Source organism: Toxorhynchites rutilus, chromosome 3 (genome assembly GCF_029784135.1).
Source record: "Toxorhynchites rutilus septentrionalis strain SRP chromosome 3, ASM2978413v1, whole genome shotgun sequence".
Lineage (NCBI taxonomy): Eukaryota > Metazoa > Arthropoda > Insecta > Diptera > Culicidae > Toxorhynchites > Toxorhynchites rutilus.
In genome coordinates, this window is record NC_073746.1 from 230,523,963 (window position 1) to 230,540,225 (window position 16,263).

The following is a 16,263-nucleotide window of genomic DNA, read 5'->3' on the forward strand; positions in this document are numbered from 1 at the left end:
TTTTTCCTACTTGTTCAGTGCCTAGATTTCCATTTCACCCCCTATATCTTCCGGTTAGACGTAGTCCTACGTCAAAACGTAAAAGTAAAATAAATAATCGTTTGATAATTCTTCCGTTCACATTATTTGTTCTAGACATCATACCAAACGTAAAAGGAATGTCATTGAATCTACTTGTAACGAAGAACATAATCTATCACAATGCATGAATCGACCTTACATAGCATTTGTTCAATCATTTTACTCACAAAGTAAATTTATTGAATTCAATTGATTTAGGAAATTGTTTCATTAAATCAAAAATTTAATCAATACAAACAAATGATTGCTATGTTAAGATAGTCCCACGTCAATCTTGCGGTTATATCATAGATATAACCACCCATTTTGTGTTATGAAGATTTATAATTTAATCCTTACTGTGGTGATATCATTTAATGGTATACGCAGCGTTTCATGCTCCAAAATATAACATAAAAAATCATACATTCATACAAACTATGGTAATAAAAACGTTGATTCTCCGTTCCCAGCAGCCACACGTTCGATCGATTACCTGTTCAATGCAATAAATTCATTGCTAGATTCATCATTTTCTTCCGTTCGCATTTGACGTGTAATAACAATCACAAGCACCGTTTTGTTCCACAACCTTTCACGCGACTTCAAAAATTCAAACTCGCCAGAACTTGTTTGGTTCTCGTCAAAAAACTGGCCAAGGAGTCGAAGTTCTCAACCCCTAGGATAATCCTGCAGAAACCTTCATGTTGCAATGGACAAGAAAAAAACAACTGTTTTTTGATAACATTCTAAGCAACGCGCTTCAGAACTGGAAATTTCACATTTTATTATGAAATAGATTAGTATATAATGTGTGCTACATACAATGGATGTGTCACATTCACCCGAATACCATTCTCCCGAAACAAGAACCCGAATGATATTCAACCGAATGTAGCAAGTACCCGTATGCAACATATACCCGAATGAACATTTAGCCAAATGCAACCATTACTCGCGACTTTTACTCGAATCGTTGTTGCACCGAATGCAACTTTTCCCGAATGAAGAAGGAAAAATTCCGACGAATCAAATTATGAGTTTTGTGGAATCACCTGTTGATAAATAAGATTAAATCAAAACAACATGAAAAAGCAACAAAAATAGAATTTAAAATGAGAAATTGTAATGACGAAATTCAAAAATGATGCTGAATACTTTTCTGTGTCATTTTTATAAATTAGTGTAGGCACAATTAATATTCCGTTTTCTTTCATTTCCGTATTGCTCTTTAAGACTAAGAGATCATTTAGAAATGAGCAAGGGTTATCCAATATCTCGAAAATTAAGCAGGTAATTTCAACATAAAAAATATAAAGCATAAATGCCATGAAAATGTGAAAAGACTTGAAAAGAAAAAAAATGGTACTTACATATTCATGCCACCGCAGAGTCTTTTTTTATTATGAACTAGCTGACCCGGCAAAATTCGTCCCGCCCAAAATTTGTGGTTTGTTATCAATAGTTTCAAACATCCACGATTTCTTACTATGAGCAAGTTCATGGGTCCAATCGCAGAACTGTTCATTGATTGATCTTCTAATCGACTCCGTTGAATTTACCTTTTACTATAAAATTCCTAGTATTTCTAACAACCATTCCAGAGGAGAGAGGGAGGCATACCATTATAGAAACATTTATTACATCCTAAAACCTCCACATGCCAAATTTGGTTTCATTTGCTTGCTTAATTCTTTAGGAAATGCAGAAATTTGTGTTTCATTTGTATGGCAGCCCCCTTTTGAGAGAAAGGGGTGGGAAGTCTAAGCATCATAGAAACATTTATTGCACCATAAAACCTCCATATGCCTAGTTTGGTTCCATTTGCTTGATTAGTTCTCGAGTTATGCAGAAATTTGTGTTTCATTTCTATGCCAGATTGATGGTTTAAGGAAAATATTTCCTGAAAGCCCTGGTTCAGATAGCTTCTCATCAATACGAATGCACAGTCAGAAGTGTAATGAAGTACTTCTGAATCATTTACTTCTGTTTTTGGAAAAACAACGTGTAAATTGGCATCAATTTATAATTCCGGAAAGTCAAGGCATGGTTTAATGAATAGGGGTTTCAAATTATGGACTGGTCAGCTTGTGCACCATATCAAAACCCTATCATCAAACTATCATCAAGAACTTACGAGGAGTGATCGTACGAATAGTAGATGCAGCTTACAAGCAGTATGAGTGATATGAAGAGCTTAAACGAGCAGCTCCTCTGCGTAGAACGAGATACACACTACAACATAGCGCAGCTTGGTCAAAACCACCCCGAATGAGTTATTGGAACTGATTGAGAACTGAAGATGACCTACGAATTAGAAACTTATTGTAATTCATGTGAAATTAACGTTAATTTTTTAAAGGAGTGAGAGGTTTTCCATCTGGTTCTATAGTTATGAAACACTGGAATTTTAGTTTTTCGTATATTTCGCGTCTGAACGCAACAAAAAAGTTCAATTGGTTAGTCTTAAAAATGAAGATAGTAGATTACTCTGTTATCCTACACTATATATGTACTTCAAATCAACCGACGCGGCCCCATTCTGCTCGCGTTACTCAAGAGCAATTGAAAATTTCAAATGGACTGTGTTCGAGCATCCTCCTTACTCCTCAGACCTCGTCCCTAGTGACTATCACTTATTCCTTAAGAGTAATAAACTTGCAAATTTTTTTTTGATTTTGTAATTCAACTGTGTTAGTTTTTTATTGCTTACATGGCTTTGCACTACAGGGCGCTATATTTTTTATATGTTTTCTTGAAACCTTTTTTCACCTACAGTACCCAAAAATCATAAATGCGTTTTTTTTTGTTTTTGAGTTACGATTTCTTAAAAATAACATGTTTCCAGTCTTTGTTCAATATTCCTATGCAACTAGACTCGTTCTATGTGACTGAAATCCAATTGCTCCGCAAGTATGATATTTGTTCAATGAAGACTAGCTTATTGGATTCAAATTAATATGTCGACCATCTGAACCGGTCGAGTAGTTTAAAAGTTTGGAATTTTTAAAAAAGTCATTTTTGGATAAAATGGGAAAAAATTATTTTTTGGATAACCCTGAGATGGAAATAGACACCCTAATGAAAAAAATAAATAACATTTTGCGATTAGGAACAAAACTACCGCTTTCCAAGGAAATCTGAGATCCACTATATCGGTTTGGCATGGGAAGGCTAGAATGAAATATGAGTTGATATCCTTAAAGTTTATAAACGTGCTATAAATTATTTACATTTTGAACACAAATGGGAAGAAATTATTTTGCAGACATCAAGTGAGAATGGTTCTTTAATTAATTCCCATTGGAGAAACTATACGGTATCGACGAAAGTTTGTGAGTAACGTAACCGGAACCGAAGTGCACATGCATGATTTGCAAAAACCAGCTTTTCGTATATAATATTTAATATTGGTAAATTTATCAGGTCTTTCTTTAACTCTTTCGTTCCATTAAGTGCTCAGAGGAGAGTCGATCTGGGAGAAATTCAAGTAAAGCTAAACTTCTTAATTCGTCATATGAAGAGAGGAGAAGGTGAAGATAATAATTTGACTTCTTCGTTTCTCTGATGGTTAGGGTCATGGTCCGAAGCTCTTTTATAACGACGAAACATTTGCCAGAATTTGCGGCGCTTCACAGCACAATCCGACAATGAATTATTATCCAATGTTAAGGCCATTTTACTAACTGGGCTTACAACAATATTGTTCCAAAACAAGATTGAAGTTTGCCGGAAGTTTCTGTGCCCAGAAATTTGATTTGATTGCACAGGCATAACGAATTCACTGTCAATCTCATAAAACTACTCACAATTTGATGTATTTATCTCGTTCTGCATTATCAACACGTTTTCCCTGCTCGTGTACACTTATTCAGACTACTAACAAAATGAAACTTCATAAGTGAATTTGACACAAGGTGAAGAGTGTGCATGAGGAGCGCTGAAAGTTTCATCGTTGTTAACACAATTACACTATTATGTTGATTCTACATATATATTGAGCGTTGAATATGCATCTACCGCTCTGCGATGGAAGTGCACTCTACAAGAGATGATTGCTGCAGGGGGAAGCGTTTTCCCATACTCTGACGAGCCTTCTTCAGTTGCTTCCTTCCACTGTAACAAAGCTCCTGTGCACTCAAGATCCTTGTTAGCCATAATGATGTAGAAAATGCCTCCAGGAATGCTCCCGGTTCAGTTCCAACTTTTTCCCTAGCTTATGCTATTAAAATAAGAAAGTCATCAGAAAGTGTTGATTGCATTATTTATTTCACCGACTCACCATCGAGTAGAAGCTGTTGTCTTATTCGAGCTGTGGAAGGTTTCTTGATGTATTCATCCATTTCAATGTAATGTCCATTTCAATTAATCCATCAAGCTGGGAAAGTGGAAAGTCATTTTTCCCACAGTCAGTCACTGCCTTTGAATTTTGATTAGATCGAATCCGGCAGTGGATGGGTATATTTACGAAATCGACTTGACTGGTGTAGTATGGAGTTGTGCGAAAAAAGGAATTCATTTCGGAAATACTCCTTAAAACTCGGTCGGTTCCTCTGAATGTTAATGGATGTGAGAAATCGTTTTTATTACTCTTCAAAAACGGACCATCCCTTCCTCCATGCTTTGTGCTTCGGGATAGGATGGTAGAAAGCACCAACATTTAACATAGCTTCGACACCGGCTGACGCTAATGCGAACGAAAAATATAGCTATTTTGAGACGGTTTGAGATGACTTCTGTTTTGCCAGAACCAGTGTCAAATGGAACGAGAAGCGACAACGAATTTAGGAAATTAAATTATAATCACAATCCATTGGGATGTTTTCCAATGCAGAGAAGTGACAGAAAATGTCAAAGATTGCCATTTTCGGCGCTTGTAATAGTGATAGAAATGATAGAAATAAAATTAATCAATGGACAACGCTGCGTTTATGATATAATAGTACAGCGCGGACTCGATTATATACAGTCTCCGATTTCTTTTCACTGTACATCAAGGTTTTTTTTTACGCGGGGGATACGTACCTCGTAAAAAAACCGCGTTAATAGATTTTTCCTGTAATTTCGTTGGTTACTGGTAGCTATAATTCGGTTTTCCTCACGAATGAGGTCATCTGCTGTTGCTAGAAGATCCCCTAGTAATATGTACACTCTTCTGCCGATGCACGTGCACTACCACTGTTGGACCGTCCAGAGCTAAGTAGACAGGGAAAGACATTCACGAATCGCTGCCCGTAAAAACCCCGTCTCGTTGTACCGCCCGGCGAGCTCCCCATTACCCAACACCTAAAATCCAAGTAAGAATCGTAATAAGGTGCGGCACTAAGCGCTAAGCTCCGTTACAAGCACTAATTGCCATAATATGCTCTGAGGGAACATAAGAGAAAAATGTGAGCTGAGGAAGAGATGTTATATTGCACTGGTCTTATTTTACGCGGGTACCGCCACGTTAATTGGGAAATCTGCGTAAAAAAAACGCGTTAATTGGAAAATCCGCGCTGGTAGAAAAAACCGCGCGAAAAAAACCGCGTAAAAAAACCTGGGTGTATATAATTGAATCCTGTATATAATCGAGTCAAAAATATTTTTTTTCTTTGTTTTTTATGGATATGTTTTTCGTTTATTGAAAATAAAAGAATTTAATTTTTGATTCATCCCCTTAAAGTCAGAAAATATCTTTCTCACAAGAAAAAAAATTTTTTTTTCCAGAATACCTCAAGAGGTGATAGATGATCATATTTGATGAAAAACATTCTTCTACGCATATGTTCGAATTTCAACAATAACAAAGTTATAGAACTTTTGATTTTTTTCGGACTCTGTTGGGTCAAACTGGCTCTACACTAAAAAATACGCTGCGTAAGCCAATTCTGTTGCTTTCACTTGAAAGATGAGAAAACTTAGTACAGGATACAGTAGTGGATCATCTTAATTAGTGATTTTAAATAACTTTTTGGAAGTGAAAATTTCAAAGTTAGTAATTTTTAATGTGTAATAATCAATTTTATCCCAGAAATTCATATTAAACTTGATTCTTTTATCAATCAAATTAAAGCTCGTAAACCACTCTACAATTTATTCTTCGACACCCAACTTCTTTATTAATTTCGCTGCAATATCGCTGCGATAATATATAATATAATCGAATCACACATAATCGAGTTTGTATATAATCGAGTTCGCCCTGTATTTGTTTTTATTAAAATAGATTGACTGTGCGTACAACCTTTTTTTGCATCAACCGTTCTCTTATTGTCATTCTGTGGTCAAACATAATTTTTTTCCTTCTTTACTATGTTCTATTTTGGACCGTTACTCACATCCGATAAAATTGTACTGCCTCGATTTCAGCTAAGGTTATTTACAGTACAACACTTTGTAAATGTTGAAATGTGAATCATACAGGGTGGCGCATAAGTCACGCAACGCTCTCTGAATGAAAAACAAATAACGATCGCGCTGCAATTATCGAGCATGTTGGTTTCTAAGCGGTTCAGTTGTCGACTTTGTATTTTTTTTATTAGAGAATAAAGATTTTGTATCATGAGACATTTTTTATACGATTTTTTTTTGTGCAAATCGGTTGCGTGGCTTATGCGCCACCCTGTACTTTAACAGCAATTGGTAAACTGAGCTCGACACACGGCGTCTTTCCATAATTATATTCTTGTCCAACCTGATCATTGTGTACAGCAGCGTAGTGTGCGGGTGGCAAACTCGGCATTTGCCGGGGGCGTTGACTCTTTGAGGCGCTAAAGTCCAAGAATTTCCAATAGTAATGTTTTTCTCTGTGTCATTCCTATCGAGAATGTTATAAAACGCACTCCTATTTCTTCTTCTATCTATATAAATAAAAATGGATCGCCAAATGTGTTGATAAGAGCAAAACTCGAGAAAGGAATTGTCCGATTTAGGGCTGTCTCATATTTTCTATATCAAACATTTATTCCATGTAACGGAAAAACATGTTATTTGCAAGTGGTTGAAAAATATTGAACGAGAATTGTGTCTGAAAATAATCTGATATTATAGAGACGAGTTTAGGTAGAAATGCTAGGAATTTTATAGTAAAATGTAATTTCAAAGGGTAGATTAGAAGATCAATCAATTAACAGTCCTGCGAATGAACCCATGAACGTGCGCTTAGTAACAAAACGTGATTGTGATAACGAAACATAAATTTTGGGCGAGACGAAATGTCAGCTATTTTTTTAATTAAAAAAGATCTAGTGAAGAAAAATGCTTCATTTTTGATGGAATTTCTGAAATATATATATTTGATCTGATGGAGAACTAAAGATGACCTACGAATTAGAAACTCATTGTAATTCATGTGAAATTGACGTTAATTTTGTATAGGACAAAGCTCAAATGGCCAGACTCATAAATGAAGATAGTTATGATATTCTACACCATATACTTCAATTCAACCGACTTCTCTCATATCTCTGGAAACTCAGAAAAATTGAGTGGTTCTATAGTTGTGAAACGCAGTGTATTTCAATTGTGCATTACTGCTGTATTAGATTCAACTATTTGATACTTAGTATGCGAATCATCAAAATATGTTCGCCCTAAGTTGCAAACAAAACAGGTGAACAGAAATAGAAAATTATAATTATGGTTGCTTTGTTGTGACATCGTTTCGAGGAGATAGAGAGCCGTGTATTCGCTGGTGTTAAGACCTGTACCCAAAAAAAAACCCATCAGGCAAAAGTGTTCGCCAAAAAGTTATTTTAAGTCGGATTTTCTTAAAACTTTCAGGGAATGAACTAACACATATGTTTTATGTTTCGGCATAATTACTTTATTCAATTTCCTTTCCTTTGCTGAAAGCCCGCACCTTTCCCTTAAGACCGTACATTACATTTTGTGCAATGATGGAGCCGACCTTTTTCATCGACTTTCGTCCATTTTTTTCTTCAACTTCAGCTCATCCTTAAACACCTTGGACGATTTTCGAACTTTGGCCTTCATTATGGCTCAAAATCTTTCCACCGGACGAATATCTGGTGAATTTGGGGGGTTGGCGGGTTTTGATACAAAAGCTACGTTATTGTCTCTGTACCAATCCAACGTCGATCGCGCATAATGGTATGATGCCATATCCGGCCAAAACAGTGTCTCGCCTTTGTGGGACCGCAGGGAGGGCAACAGACGCTTCTGGAGGCGCTCGGCGCTCAGTTTGTCGCATTAGCAGATGGCCTGCTAGAGCAAGTATTTTTTGGCAAATTTGTCCACTTTCTTCTTCCTTACGTCTTCCGGAACATCAAACCGGCAATGGCAATGTTGAACTCCAGCCCCGCTATCTGCTGTGCGTCTGCCTTTATGTATATTTCGTCATCCATAACCACACACATCGGTTTCGTTAACCACTTCCTTGCGCGGGATTTGGCCGCCTTGTTTTATTGATCTCGCCGGTTAGGTGTCTTCCGGACCTTGAATACACGAAGCCCAGCTCGTTTCATGCTTTGCTGAACAAACCAGGTCACTTTTCCTTTAGAGCCGCGTCGCGAATCGAATGGTTCGGATTACGCTTGAAATAATCCAACACCTTCCGGGCCTTCACAGGGTCAGCTGTCTTCGATTTTCTTCCACTCCCAGCCCGCCGCTCGGTCGTCTGGGACTCCTTAAACGATTTTACCACCCGAAAAAGAGTTGTATGGAGTTGTCTTCCGATGCATGGTCATGGTCACAGTCGAATTTTCCATGAAGGCGCGCAAAAATCTCTGAAGATTTTCTTCTTGTTTCGATGACATCTCGATGAACTACTGAACCGATTGTTATGAAATTTCCCCCAGGCAGCTTGGTTTTGATGTCTCTATTAGGGAACACATTTCGGTAGGAACAAAAGTTCCCCCTACTTTCACGTATTTGTAATGCCAATTACCTCCAGGCAGCTTGGTTTTGATGTCTCTTTTAGGGAACACGTTCCAGTGGGAGCAAAAGCGTCCCCTACTTTTATGTATCTGTATAGCCGAATTACCCCAGGCAGCTTGGATTCAATGTCTCTGTTAGGGACCCGCCGCACGTGTCATCAATTTCGACCAATCAGAAGTGGGTATTTCTGTTGGGATATGGGGTTGAGATTTTTCATATGTTCAATAGTTAGTTTCATGACATATATTGGGTTGGGAAAAAGAAATGTCGTATATTGTCAATATATGGCAACACTTAAACATATCTTGTGTTGTACTCATCGTATCGGGTCATACTATACGGCTATTTAACACTCCTATACTCGCGCATTGGTCTGTCAGACCGAGAAATCAATAATTCGTTCATTTCTCAGAAAATATCAACACTACGAATTTGCGATTCTCTCTAGCTTCGTTATTCGTCGTTCGTCATCGTTTAGCGTATCGCATGTGTTGGTATAAAAGAGACGTGTACCACTTTTTTAACACACACATAGAGGCGAATGAACTGAAAAGTTTAAAACCTCTATAATTCATCACGTTCGTTTTTAACACCATTCTTTGTGTGGACACCGACTGGACAACATCGTTGCTGGACGAGCTGGACGGCGAGGGATCGAGTGCCTTTCTCAAGGCAAGAGGGCGGAGGTGGTAGCGCTGGAGTAGAGTAATAGAGTAGAGTAGAGTTTTCAAAGGGCCTTTCTCAAGGCTAGAGACGAATGAACTGCAAAAGCTTAAAGTCTCTATAATTCAAGACCTTCCTTCCTTTTTAACACTTTTGGTCTGACACACCGACGCGAGGTGGTGTAATAGGTGTAACTTTTTTGGACATAAACCTTTTTTCCTATTTTAGAATATTGTTCAATGAAATGTATAAATTTATGTTAGTGGCGTGGAATATTTATTGAATATAATGCATAAGATCATTACCGGACTATCCTCATTTGATTTCAGTCCCTTTTGTAACTGGATTGAACGGATCCATATATTAACTATTCGTCGATATATCCGTCGTTAGATTCATACATTCAAAAGCAAAATATAAATGTTTGACTTTCGTATAGTTATTCGCTAAATATGATGGTCATACATATACACACTTGTGAAAGACTTTCACTTGTGGAAGAAGTGTAAACAGTAAACTATAAACTAATCGGTGGCTTATGGTAATTTTTAACAGTTACAGTTTCGGGGATATTTTTTTCATAAAGGACAATATCGACAAGAAAACAAGAAAAAAGAAAAGGAAATTCCTAGAAATCATTTTGTATCATCTTTTTATGCCACATCTATAAAAAGGCATTACTTCTTAGTTTACCAAGAATGCAGAGACAAAGAATATTAGAAATATGCAAACTTTATATTCCAGAACCTTCATCATCTGGCAATTATCTAGAAGGTCGTTATACATTCTTCTCTTTGATAAAAGACCCGAAAAATACGCAACAACTGCATGAAATGTAAAAAATATGTTTGTTTCGAGCATGCATTTATACTATGTTCTGATTCTTACTCCAATGAAACCACAATCGATTAATACGTTTTTATGTTATTTTATAGCTCTTTATACTTCCATGAATTATATTCAGTTGCTTACTTTACATTAATAACAGTGAAAATTTCGTTACTTGTGTTGGAGTATCAAAAATTACTCTGTTCTGAGGATGTTGAATTAGATGACTATTAGAATAAAGATGAAGAAAACATATTTTTTGGAGTTTTTTCGTTCAATCACAGCCTCTCCTTCAAATAGATGCCAATAAAACCTAAAAATACACAATGGCAACATAACAGAGAAGTTCATTTTTCGGTCTGAGACACCGTGCGCGAGTATACGTGTTATGATTTAGCACGCGAGTACAGGAGAGTTAAAGACGACAATCTGTGCTGTTAAAGACGACAATCTGTGCTACAAGTGTCGTTTTGATAGTGTTGTGATTGTCCTTTTCAGTCTCAAGTTATAGCGCGTCAAAGATGGAGTACACCAAGCAAGAAATTCGCTACATTTTACGTTTTTACTACCTGCGAGGTAAAACTGCAATGAAGGCAGCCGAAAAAATTCATGTAGTTTATGGACCCGATACTGTAACGATTCGCACAGCACGGCGTTGGTTTTATCGATTTCGTTCTGGTGTAATGGCTGTCGAAGATACACCCCGTACTGGTAGACCAATCGTCGTGGAAACCGATAAAATCGTTGAAATCATCCAAGTAGACCGGCATGTGAGCACTCGCTCAATTGGCCAGGAACTGGGTATAGACCATAAAACCGTTTGGAATCATTTGCAGAAGATTGGATTCCAAAAAAATGCTGGATGTATGGGTGCCACACGAGTTGACGCAAAAAGGGGTGATAATGAAGTTGCCTTCTAAATGGCAGCAATTTTGCGAACAAAACGGTGCATATTTTTATTTGATAAAGCGTCAAATTTCGATCAGAAGTACGACATTTCTTTTTCTCCAACTCTATATTATTTTCTTCAATATAAAAAATTGTTATGGAGTGCCGAAATCGATTGAAGCAAAAATTCCATCAATCCATCATGAACTGACTGAGCAATAAGCGTTTGAAATTGGATAATTATTACCAGTCTTCCGAAAAACACTTACACATGTCCACGCGATGTGAAAATTCCATGTTTTTGTTTGAATTCGAACATGATTTCCGCTAGTGTTGAGTGTCTATCCCCAACACGAACAATGATACACAAACATAGACATGTGAAAACAAACACGATGTTTATAATTCAAGAACATCATGTACAAACATATCACCCGATGTCGCAGTCAGTGTTGCTAATGGTCACCATCGTATGACTGTTCATGGCGACGTATATGCTGTGTCATTAATGAACATCATAAAATGAACAGTCAAACAACCGTCGAACTAAAAATGTCATATGACATTTCGGCTTTTTTTCGTCCTATACATTAGATATCCATCGCCCCGTAATTAAACAACAGTGTTCACGGGGAACGCTCACCGCTGAAAACGTTCATTCAACACATTCGCACTTGATAGGGGAGAGTTCGACGGTTGCTTTGATATAGCAATCCGTCTGAATACCATCCATCGTGTATGGATGTGTGAGTGAGCAGGTGGATGTATATGTGCAGCTACGCTTGAATGCAGAATAAAGGGAGAAAAAGAATGCACACCACTGCAGTTTTAATGTCAAATGACATTAAAACTACATTCATATTATCCGGAATTGAGGAATGGTTATGAGCACGAATGGTAGAATGGAAATGGCATATTTTCATCGCTCTTCTGGGTACGGTCGACAGAAAGAGAAAACATATAAACGTTCAATTGATAGTCGTGTTTGCGGCTGTGCGTTTATTTCTGATGTGACTGTTAGAACCGAGCAATGCATTCTTGGTTACATTCGCAATACATATTGAGCCGTAACTCTTGAGCAAGGGCAGTATGTGATGGTTGAGAGAAATGTCGACCGTTTACAACACTGGTCGCAGTATTCATTGATTTCGTTTCGTTTCTTTTCATACACGGAAAGAAATTATTCATCCTAAAACATTTCTTCGTAGAATACTTTTTCACAGAAACGAACTTGAAATTTAGTTCGCATTTCAAAAATTGCACGAACTAAGAGGCTATAAGTTCATGCACCAAAATATATATTTTTATTAAGGCTCATATGGCGTCAGCCTAACGGGGCCGGGAGTTCAATATTTTGACAATATTTGCTTACAACTATGTTAGTAATATGTAACCGATTACTCGCGGTTGGCTCGAGGTTAGTATTACAAGTGTTCTCATAATTGGGATGTTGCAGTCTTCAGTGCTCTGTACGTGTGCCCGACATGGGATACTTCCTATTGGGATGCAGCTGACCGTTAATCCCCTAGTCTGCACCCCATATCTAGCGTGGTGCGTCTTTTTCGACTCGAGGAATCCAGTATAGAATGATCACTAGCCGGCGCAATCATCAGCTCGTGTAGAGTTGTCATGAGCGGTACAACCTTTGGCTCTTGTTGAATGATCAGTGGACCGCACAACCTTTGGCCCGTGTATCTGTAAAGAGTGTGTGTATGTATTGCCGCGACTAAGTAAAAGTTTATAGATCACACTTGTACATTTTGCAAGTCTGATTAAATAATCCTTGGTTTCGTTCAAAGAAAACATTCTCTGAATAGAAAGAAGCATTCTATTTTTTTGCGTGCATGTTGGCAATTAAAGTCTGGGGAGCCGACTGCATAGCGGGCGACGTCGTACAAATGCTGACCAAAAAAATAAATACCCAAAAATTAGTTTTAGATGCAACCTTCAGCAGCACACAGCAGAACCAACAGAGAAATTTCAGCGGCTAAAACACACCATTAATTTCTCGATGTTATCACAAACTGAATGAAGGAAAAAAACTAAAAGCTACACTTACATTGCACTACATATGCTATGTGTGCATGCGATTGCATCATCCTTTCTTCTCCTCTTCTCCGCTCGTTTTATAGCTCGGGTCGCGATCGTCGCGAACAAGCAGTATTGGCCATTTGTATTCAAAGATCCAGCCAAAATTGTTGCTCCCGTGGTCGAGTGGTTAGCGTCACGCCTAACATGTCACTGCTGAATAATTCAATTTTAGTACTTGTTCAAATAGCTAATCATAGCGAATGTTACATGAATTCAATATATAAATTGATGCGTGTACTAAATAATGATATCAAATGTGAAAAACTCTCATATCAATCGATGTTTATTTTGTTCAGAACAGAAAAAGAGGTTTATTTTATTTGCCCAATATTTTTGATGAAGCACCCATTGTAATGAAAGGAAAGCATTTTTTCCATGTCAACATACCAACACTCCACGCAGCGTGGACATGTTTATTCCGGACGCAGTGTTTTTTGTGAAACATGGAAGACTGATTTTCACGATGTGCTCGATTTTCGATTTTCGATATGTACCCCAATATGTTCCCGAAAGACGTAATCCTACGTCAAACTCTTGGAATAAGATTTCAACATTCAACATTCTTTGAAATGTAACAATATAGAACTTTTTCATGAACAAGTGCAACATTGCACTTCCTTTAGTTTTTCACACTCATAATGATGAAAAACCAGTTTGAAAGCTATTGTTCTAAATTTGATTTATTGAAGCATATTCGAAAGGATAAAATGTCGAAAATTGCGAAGAAATTTTTCATCTAGCAGATCATAAAAGTGAGAAGTTAGTGCTCTGAACATACCTCCTGTAACTATGCACAATAAGCTATTCAAGAAAAAGTGTATCCAGAAGCCAGTGTGGGACTGGTACGACGCCAACAATGTAAATTTCGTGTCAATAGAGATGAACCCACCCTACTAGAAAAAAAATCGGCTATCATGAAGACAGCACGTCGTAAGCATCTTAATTTTATTGAAAACTGATTGAAGTGTTCGAAATTTGAGTCAAAACGGTATTAACAAATGGAAAAATTGATCAATGAGGAGAAAAGGCGAGCTTTCGGAATGGGAGGTGAAATTACATAAAAAAATAGAAGTAAACTATCGTTTATTAGCAGACCTTTATTTCCTGAAAGTTCCAAGTTTTCTTTTATAGAATTTTATAGACGGCGTAATTTTTAAGTTGATGTATGCATTTTTTTTATCGGAACCGCTATTTGAAATTGAATAAATGAATATTCTAAAAAAAAATGATGATTTCCGGACAACCCGTCAAAATCAAAACATTTTTGTTCCTTACATAGTAAATTTCCGCTCGAGTGACGTACGGTCAGAAAACCAGGGTCTAAAACAAACATGTTGGAAACGAATGTGTTTTATCTACATCTTTCGACCTAGTCGATCCATATGTCCTGGGACAAATTGTATGCCAGTCCGCTGTTGATCACACTTTCTCTCGTATACTTCGTGGTTTCCGAAAGCAGCGGAAAATTCACATAACCAACGAGCGTCACTTTCTTGAAACCGTGGCACCAGTAATTGAAAGACGAAACATTCAAGGGTCATCAATCACTAAATAATCGTGATGGAAATGCTCGCTTGCTGTGCGTAAAATAATAAATGTACGGCAAGCTTTTCAGTGCCAACAATATACTCAGTTACCAACACAATCCATACAGTTGCAGATAAAATCAAGCAACAATGTTGCGCCACGTCTCGAAATTTTTCTTTCCGAAAGGGATAATTCATTTGTCGACTTTATCATGTAATTGATTTGCAGAAGTAATCGATCCCCTTTGTATCAGCAGTGAGAAAATAATCAAATCTACTCGAAGCTTTCGTTTGCTACGAATTAATCTCCAATGATCAAGAGATTTGCAAACACGGCGTTTACCATGCTTGCCTTACCGTGTTCTTCTTTGTTATCTCAAACCAACCATTTTGGGTTGGGTTTTCGATGGATAACTTTTTGCCTGTGTGAATTGAATACCTGCGAAAAGGATAATTTTAAGGGCCGGAATTCCGTAGAAAATCATTATTTATTCATTCGTCCGAAAGATTCCATTTGAAATTCACACCAAGCACCCTAGTTCCGTTATGAATCAATAGTCCACCCGCTGGATGCTCCTAACGATTGGGTTGGTTGTTTTTCTGCCTTCGGAAGCTTACAGAAAATGTATTTTCTCTGATGTCCTTCTTAGCATTGGGGTTCGGGTTTTTGCGGGAAATATGGATAACAAAAAAAACCAGAAATTGATGATAACTATGATTTGATTTATGGACGGGGTTGTTATTATTTGGCTTTGGAAATTTCATGTTTACCTCTACACGTCGCTGTAAAATATGGGATGCTTGAGGTTACTATATATAGCATCTAAAATGGGGATGATGAATAACTGCCGAGGAAATATATAGGTCAATATTCTCAGTTTTTATATTCAAAGTGATTTTATTTTTATATACCCGAAATTGAATTCGTGTCCATATCTAGTGATCTTTTTTTTTTTTTTTTTATCTTCACTTATTTTTCGTCGGCCTATTTCCGCCACTTTAGTGCCAATCACCGACATCAGGGAGGCGACTCCACCTGTTCCTACCTATCAGACTCAACAACTCATGAGCCGGGCCAACTTCTTTTACTTCCCCTCCGAAGGAAGACGTAACCAGAGATTTTTCGCCTCAGAAAATCCCAACGACGCCAGCTGGGATTGAACCCAGGCCGATCGGATTGTGAGGCTGTTACGCTAACCACACAACCACTGGCGCCGTCTATCTAGTGATCTAAATCATATATTTATTGTTCTGAGACATTTAGTGTGTTGTGTTCACATGAATTAAATAATATTTTTACATTATACAACCTTTTTATTTAGAATTT

General features: G+C 37.4%; 1 protein-coding gene across 4 annotated transcripts in view; it reads left to right on the top strand.

The window, feature by feature from the left end:
* Positions 1–16,263, top strand: part of LOC129775748 (dopamine receptor 2) — a 347,010-nt gene that overhangs the window by 280,834 nt on the left and 49,913 nt on the right. The gene's annotated exons all lie outside the window — the stretch shown is intronic.